General features: G+C 26.8%; 1 protein-coding gene across 1 annotated transcript in view; it reads left to right on the top strand.

The window, feature by feature from the left end:
* The first annotated feature begins 391 nt into the window (after positions 1 to 391).
* Positions 392 to 9,216, top strand: part of LOC119601903 (plexin-A2) — a 35,725-nt gene continuing 26,900 nt past the window's right edge. Inside the window, exons 1-2 of the mRNA XM_037953140.1 lie at positions 392 to 407; positions 561 to 1,115. The gene's annotated coding sequence lies outside the window, so the exon portion shown is untranslated. The remainder of the gene's footprint in view (positions 408 to 560; positions 1,116 to 9,216) is intronic.

The following is a 9,216-nucleotide window of genomic DNA, read 5'->3' as shown; positions in this document are numbered from 1 at the left end:
ATTTCAGAATCGAATAAGCTCAGTGTAAACACCTTGAATATGTTATGCAAAACTAGTAGATTACAGAACTGTTTAATGTTTTTTTGTGCTTTATTTTCCATTTCTTTATTCCAGTAACCTAGTCTACATATTCCATAATCGGTTTTATGAATAAATTAATAAAATAGTTTATTCAAAAAATGATGGTCGTTTCTATTCGATTTATAGAACCCTACGACTTTAGTACATTATTATTATAAAAGAAACAAAAAATGAAATCTATAAACATTTCCATCTCTGAACGTTGTTTCTAATTTTGAATTTCGAATGTTGTACTAAAAAGAGAAATTGTACTGAATTTATCATCCCTGGGCGTAGTTATCTTAACTATTAATTTGCAGAATATAGTGTTTTAGCAAGTAGATTTTGTACGGATGTTTGTTAACAGAAGTTTTTGATAAAAATTTTCAAAAATAAACTTTTCGTGTGTGCAATCTTTGTTGAAAAATAACCATTTTCCTCCTAGCTAATCATTGACTTATAAAATTAAAAAATTGTTTGTTTAATTTCTATCAACCCAGGGGTGTATACAATTATTTTTATGTATAAAAATATTTAGCAGTGAGACAGCTTGATTGTTGCAATTAAGTTACGGTTAAAAGATACAAACAAAATGGAAGGGTAGAAAAGAGACAAACATATGTTGTTCAAGACTAAATGATGGTAGCGATGTATATTGTTGTTAATAAGTGTATATACAAAATTCAACAGGAAATTTATTAAGAAAAAACTGGCTTTATGTGTAATGTAGAAAAATAACAATTTTATTATAATAACCACAAAAAATACAAAAGTAATGCTCATTAAAATATAACAACAAAATACTACTGGCAAAATTCCACAGCCTTAAAAAATATTTTTTGGAAAAAATGTATAAGTGTGGTACATACGAATGTAAGAAAATGTATTATCATTAACAGAAAATAGTTGTGAAAATAAATAAAAATATAATAATAACAAACGCTATTGTAAAGAAATGTATGTTTTTAAATTTCGTAAACTACAATATAATTAAAGTAGCCGGTGGATGAATATTTCGATAACAAAAATATTAAAAACAAAATATTTTGTTTAAGGTAAGACCAAACAAATTGTTTATATACTACATATTTGCATACATATGTATGTATGTATGTAAATATTATAAATCAACGAAAGTCTTTAAGTGCTCTACATGTTATTTTTATTAGTTCTGTTAAAAACTTGTACGAAAAAATATTTTTCAAATAATTGTCGTTTATATACTTTATTGCTTCAAATAGTTTTGAAATGAAGTGTTCCAAAACAAATTTAAATTTAAGTCATGATCATCAAAACTGCTGGTCATTTTTAATTTGTTCATATTTTAATTGGATTCTGTCTGATATCGCATGGTTTACAAATTATTGAGCTTTGTAATTTATATATATATATATATACATATGTATATACATATTAGACCGGCTCAATTTGTACAAAAATCAAACAAGTGATTTTGTTACCCCTCTCAAAATTTGCCTTGTTTAGTTTTATGCTACTTCCCAAAACATTTTTGTCTACAGATCTTTCGTGAGCTGAATCCATCAAAAAGGTCTAATTTTATTTGTTCTTTATTTTGTAGATTTGTTTTACTGTAATTTATGGTATCAGTTGAAAGCTGCGTCCAAGGGTCAAAAAATTACAAAATATTGTCATATCCAACATTTTATGGAAATTACAATATTAATGAGATAATATTAAAGTATGCGACTTCCTTATGCATTTTGTGAATGATCAGCACTGGAATATTAAAAACACTTCATTTTGACAATTTTAATGAGTTAATGTAAAAATATGCCTTTCAATGCAAAAAATTGGTAAAAAAAATTCCACCGAGAATTTTGTGATTCTGAAGTCACATAAAAGTAAATATAAGAAATTTTTTTTTTAGTTTTAAAATTTTACAAAAAAATATGTTTATCTTTATAAGATTCATAAATATGCTAGTACGAATTTTTTGGTCAAATTGGATAATGCTTACTCGGTTTAATCTGTAGTCAAAAAAGGGCCATTATTTTAACAGCGTCTCCAAACTCCATTTTCAAACTTTAAAAAATGTTGTTAAAATGTTTTTTGTTTTTTGTAAACTTTTTCAAAGTTAAAACAAATTTTATTATATTTATTTTTATGTGTCTTCAGAATCACAAAATTCTCGGGGGAAATTTTAATAACTCAAAACTTTTTTAACCAATTTTGAGTTTTTCAATCTTTTTGGAAAGACAATTTTGTAGACATTACGATTTTGCTATAAAATGATGCAATAATTAATACTTAAAGCCTCATGTGTGAAAAAACTCCAAAAAGTGCAATTTTTCCCATATAAACGCATTTACAAACATTGGCGGCGATGCGCCGGCTCTTACCCTCAAAATAATTGAATAATATTTTACAGTCTTCCATTCGACGTTAAAATACAACATAATTTCACTATTAGAAGTTGATCCGAGAGAAAAGCCTATTTTCGACCCACCCTAACAAACATATAGAAAATATTTAAAGAATAAGCCATGTAATCGTACTGTCCTGATATTTCAATTAATGTTATAAGGTTTGAGCAATGATTATCTTTAAAGAAGGTGTTTTATTATTTATTTTAGAGTGCTTTCAATATTTTAGGAAGAACAATATACCTATGTATCATTTAAAGTTTAATCTTAGTTTTCCTATATTTTGGCAAACAAATTTCAAATTTTTTCGAAAGATTTCAGTTTTTCGGCGATGTATATATGTATAAAATATATGTGTATAAAATATATGAAACTATATGGGGGTATATTGATAATTTCTATTTCAATTTTATTGTATAAGTAATGGTATAAAAAAATCTATGCTTTATATACATAACATACGATCTTCATACATATGTACATATTGTAGAAAGATATATAATTCTTTATAATTATATTTTTCACAAATATTATGGTGGAAATTAGATTTTAAAATAGTGGTATTTACCCCTACGTTCAAGTGCTATTTAGATTTTCTTCGTTCTTCATGAAAAGCACTAAGGAGTTACTAAAAATTTTTGAATTATAAAAATTATTCTTAAACAGATTTCGTTCTGCAAAAGGTTTAGCTCTAAATAATCTCAGAAGTTTTGATCTTTAAAACTATTTGTGGCATTTTATTATTCTACAAATCGTACTTTAATTCAGCTTATGATTTATTTAGGCTACCAATTTTGTCCTTGCTTTCATAATTTTTTAGAGACCTAATAAGTGTGCGCAAAATTCAGATATTCCTATTTATAAAAATATTTAAAAAATATAGGTATGTACAGTTACGTTCAAAATAATAGGATAATATATTAAAAGTGTTTAATATAAATTTTTTAGTGAAAGATTTAGATTTTTAATTAAATACTTTTATAATTTATTTATTTAACTTGTTCTCTAATTTTTATAGTCGTTATTTTAAATATTTAAGAAATTTATATAAAAAAATATTAATTTTTCAAATTTATATACAAAATTTATTGTTCAAAATAATAGGAGTATTTGATTTAAGTTCAACTATTTTTAAAATAAAAACAAAAATGAAAAGACTTTCATCTAAAATATTATTAATTAATGTGTGGCAGCACAACATCAGTCATTTTTGTAAAGATTTTATTTAGAATTTGGGTCTATGAGCCTCCGGAACTTAATGTCTTTCCGACAACGGTTTTGAGGGGCTTAATGACACATGTCGTGGTCGATTACCAAAAAATACGCAGTAATTTATTCAGAAAGCCTTAAAAGATGTTATACGCAAGGTCTTTTAACGTTTTGCTTTAGAATCAGTAAGTTGACAACCATGTAATGGCCTACTTCTTATGGAACGAGCTTCCACCAATTTGGAATCAGTAATGTTTTCATAGGACAACACCGCCATTTTATCAAATTTGTTTATTGGGATTATGAGAACATATCTTGGGGTAATATGTTTACCTACAACATTTGGTCTACGATATCATTTTACAATTTATTAGACCATACCCTTTTTGTCAAGACCCATCATGAATCATTCCTATTATACAACTTCCTTGAAAGTTGGTTTTAGCTTAATATTTTTCGATTAATGGACTTCCAATATATTTTCTGAATTCATTTAGATTTAAAAATGTAATTTGTTATCGTATTCATGCATTAAAAACTCATCCATTTATGAAACCACCTCACTATATGCTTTATAGTCTAAAATTAAATTTTTTCAAAAAAGATTTGTTTAAAAATTGATCTGAGCTAACTGAATATTGATCACGATGTTTAATAACTACAATTTCGCTTAGTTTTACTAATTCGGGACGCCCTAATGGGATTAATTTTTAAAAAATGATAAGCGCTTATGGGAAGCCCTTATCGTTTTTGAATAAAATGTTTATTTTTTATGAGAGATTTTAAAACATTTGGCTTCCTAAAGTATTCAAAAAATCTTTTAATGAAATTACCGTGAGAATTTTCATATTTTTTTCGCGATATTTTTATAATTTTCAAGATATTTGAACAGATTTCATTTTCGTTAATTCTGACATTTTCTTTCAGGATTTTGAATGGAATAATTATGAACTGAGCTCAAAATCATCTAAATATAACAGTTTTATGTTAAATTTTTAATATTTACTACGAATAAAGGAAATTAATCTAACTTAGGTTAGATAATATACGGTACTCCTATTTTTTTGAACAGTCGTATTCGGATATGGATTTCGAAAAAAGTGAATACCAAAAAAACTAATGAACCTATATACAAAATTTTATTTGTTTTGTATTTTAAACACTTAACAACCAAATATCGTGAAACAATATTGGATTTCTGTAAATCTTTCTTTTTTAAATTAAGATGCACAATTATCTCACTCCTATTTTTTTTTGAACGCAGCTGTATATACTATTTTTTTAAATATTGTATTTAAATATATATGTATATATATGTATATATATACCTTTATCTAACTAATTAAATAATATGGTATACATATATTTAATCGTATTGTAGACTAGCCAATTAGGCCCTATGGGCTTGCGACCTCCCTTTTTGAATAAATAAATAAATAAATAAAATAAAATAAATGTTTTGATGGTATCTACTGCAAGCAAAAAGTTACATGACAAAGATGCAGTTTAATCAGAGGTGCAATCAATGACAAAGTCGTACGTAAAACATGCAAGATTTTAACATTGGCGATCATCGAAAACGATGTTTTATTGGTTCAAGCTGTTTTTTATTGTATGTATTTTTCGAAGACATTTTAAATATTTTTAAGGAAAATTTTATAGTAAATTTGGAAAAATACTTAAATAGTACATATTAATAATTGAAATTATTTCTAATTGAACATAAATATCATTTGATTAAATTAACAATCTGAATTTGTTTTTGTAGTTTTAATGAAATTTTTTAACTGCGGAATAGGTTGAATGTATGAAGGCCATATACGATAAATATAGTATCATAAATATGTGTATGTAATGTACAATAAGATTCAGGAAATAATAAATTAATAAATTAAATATATTTAAAAAGTAATAATAAAAATCCTTCAATAATATATACTAGTCGAAACTCATTTAATTAAACATTTCCCAATGTTAAGTATTTGGGTCTTGTGCAACTTATGTGTTAAAAGCAATCCATTCAAAAAATTAAAGAGCTTGTACTTAAAATTTGCCTCAGAAAAATCAAAGGTTCTCAAACTAATGGGAGAGCATTGTAAAGCCTACATGATCTAACTAAAAGAGATCTTTCAAACGTAGAGTTGTTGATTTTAGGTATAATTAGATTAGGATTACGAAGATTCAGGAAATAATAAATTAATAAATTAAATATATTTAAAAAGTAATAATAAAAATCCTTCAATAATATATACTAGTCGAAACTCATTTAATTAAACATTTTCCAATGTTAAGTATTTGGGTCTTGTGCAACTTATGTGTTAAAAGCAATCAATTCAAAAAATTAAAGAGCTTGTACTTAAAATTTGCCTCAGAAAAATCAAAGGTTCTCAAACTAATGGGAGAGCATTGTAAAGCCTACATGATCTAACTAAAAAAGATCTTTCAAACGTAGAGTTGTTGATTTTAGGTATAATTAGATTAGGATTACGAATAGACCTTGCAAATATAAATAACTGACTTAACTCAGAAGGACAGTGAAATTTAATTATATGATAAAGTGAGTTAAAGTTCTAATTTTAATATAATCCAGAAAGGAACATTTCAAACCTTTTTGATATAGTCAGAGGTATGATCAGATAATGATCAGCTAAATTTATATCTTATTATTCGATTTAAAATCAATTTAACTCGACGTAAATTTGATGAAGTACAACCACTATAAATGTTCAAACAGTAAATGATAAGTGGCATAAGTAGAGAATGGGCCAAATTACATTTTGTTCTCACCGACAAAAAACAATTAAAACTGTATGTATAGGGAAAGTAGCATGTTGTTAACTTTAGCAGAAACAGAAGTTATATGGTTGTCAAATGCAAGATGGCTATCAATTATTAAGCCCAGGCATTTCATCGTGTCCACAAATGGCACACAGATGCCATTAAAATAAATTCTAAGTGGTACATGGTTACTAATACGTGGTCCAAAATACATTGCTTTAGTCTTACTCGAGTTAAATTCAAGTTTATTGCGTGTACCCCAATCTGTAACGAGGGACAACACATAATTAATGCTGGTCTGATGGCAATCTAGAAACTGAGTGTCATTGAAAACATAAATTAATATCATCAACAAATAAGAATATTTTACAGTGACTGGAACCATCAAAACTGATTAAATCATTCATGTACATAATTAAAAAAAAATACAAAAATGTATAGAAATTAATTAAAGAGAACAATTTTTGCTACCGGTTCCCACACCATCAAAGTAATGATTAACAAAAAAATAAATTATATGTTAGATCTTGTCCCGACAGTGATTCAAATGTGAACAATAAACAAGATTAATTCTTAATACACATACAGAGACTCAAATATGTATCATGCAGGTATGATGTATCATTTTCACGTATATATTTAGAATGGGAATTAAGATATATTAGGCATAATTACCCTAATAGTTAAATAATAGCAATTCTCAATATAAATACATTTTCTGTAATAAATAGATTACGATAAGAACCTCAAAAGTTTAAGTCGAAAAGCATTATTCGAGTGGGAAAATACTCTCAGTTCTAAAGGTAAGTAATTCCAAGACCTCGCCGTTCTGACTATTAATGTTTGTTCAAATATTACTGTATGAAACATTGGGATTCAAATCTGTGGATTCCTAGTAGAACGTGTAATCACACGATAAAAAATAGTAAGTTACAATAATTCAAGAACTGATGGAAAGAACAACGTTTAACATATTCCGAAATATGATCACTCACACGAAGACTAAAAACATACCTTACTATCATATTCACAATTCTACTTAATCTGGATATGACATAGGATAACAGACAATCTCAAGTCCATACAAAATAGAGGACATCAAAGGAGAAATGGTAAATAAATGCCCGTCGAATAAAGCTTCCGTAGAGGACATGTAATCATACAACATAAATGATCAATATGATTTTTAAAAGTCAATCGTTTATCTATATAGATTCCCAAAAAATTTAACTGATCTACAAAGATAACAGAAGAGCCAACAATATCTGATCCTTTAAAATATGTTCCACAGCTTTAGATAAAGCCGGGAGAAAGATTAACAACACCAAATAAAGTTTTAACTCCGTTAAAGCAAAGCTCAATAAATACCGATTCACAACCATGAAGAGAAATCTTCCTATCAACTTTGTACTTAAACCAATGGTGCCCAAAATCACTATTCCCTATCACGCGAGATAGGTCAAGAATATTCTGCTGACGTTGCGTTGACTCACCTACACTATGAGCTTAAGGCTCAGTTAGTCTCTACGTTCCGTAACGTTTCCGTTCTGTAATGTTCCGTTAACTGTTTATGTGTAGTTAGTTTCTATGTAAGAACGTAGCAGCTGTTTTTAAGAATAACAGCCAAAAAAGCAACTCTGACTTCTTGTGTCAAAAACCAGAGTTGATTTTCTTTCTTTGCTAGAGTTGTTTTTTCCATATATATACAATTTTATATAGATTTAGCGCTTATATTGAAAAGAGATTTGTATTTCTCTGCAATTAAATAAATAAAAATTAAACAGATTTATTAATCAATTGTATTATAGACTTTTATGATACTTACCAGGAATTCCCATTTCCTTAGAAATTTTTGTCCACATGATCTTTTTTTCCGGCAATCTATATTCCTTGTTAAATTTATTATACAAAATATCATTTTGTTTAACTAAAAAAATTAATTTCTCGTCGTCCATTTTACAAACTTCTTGACCAATGATTATCAGTGGACACATTTATAACGAATTTTAATAATTAAATTAATTACAAAAAGTAAAAACACGATTTTTTTTAATTTCTTTCTTGGAATTTTTTTTTTTTTTTCTTATGGCGTTTATGTTGAAACTAATGTCAACTCTTATATTTTCTTTGACATATTTCACATTATTTTTTATTTTTCGCGTTTTTTTTTTTAATTTTAAAATTCATAACATTTAATATATCTTTTTTAATAAATAATTACTATTATTATTATTAATTTTATTGTTTAATTATTAAGTTTTCAATTAATAGTAATAAATAAAATTTTTCGGATGTACATTATTTTTAAAACATTAACATCACTGTTTTTTATTGTTTACATTTTTTTGTATTTTATGTCAGCTGTTTGTAGCTGTCACTTAACTTTGCGGATTGAAATCTATTTTCTACAGGTTCATCCGCAACGTAACTTCAACGTTACGGCAAAACTAACCACTTACACAGGTTTTCGTAAGCCAAAAAGGAATCAGCTGATTCATCACGGAACGGAACGTAGAGACTAACTGAGCCTTTACTTGTGTATTTTCTTATTTGAGCATGTGCTAGTTGATTATCTCTCAACTTGCAAAACAAAATCAACTCAGTTGCTGATCAGCATTTGTCGAAGTAAGATCTGTACGCAACTTTTTTAAAATCCACACAGAAGTACAACAACAAAATTTTGAGAAAGCCGAATTTATGTAGGTGAATGAGAGAGCACAGCTGATAGTTTTTTATATATGAACTTTAATGTACGCTGTCTGTCAAAATCCATAATATCAATTTG

Source organism: Lucilia sericata, unplaced genomic scaffold (genome assembly GCF_015586225.1).
Source record: "Lucilia sericata isolate MDLA Ls3-8-SP2 unplaced genomic scaffold, ASM1558622v1 Contig000198F_arrow, whole genome shotgun sequence".
In the NCBI taxonomy this organism is placed as follows: Eukaryota; Metazoa; Arthropoda; class Insecta; order Diptera; family Calliphoridae; genus Lucilia; species Lucilia sericata.
This window is presented reverse-complemented; position numbering and strand designations above follow the sequence as displayed.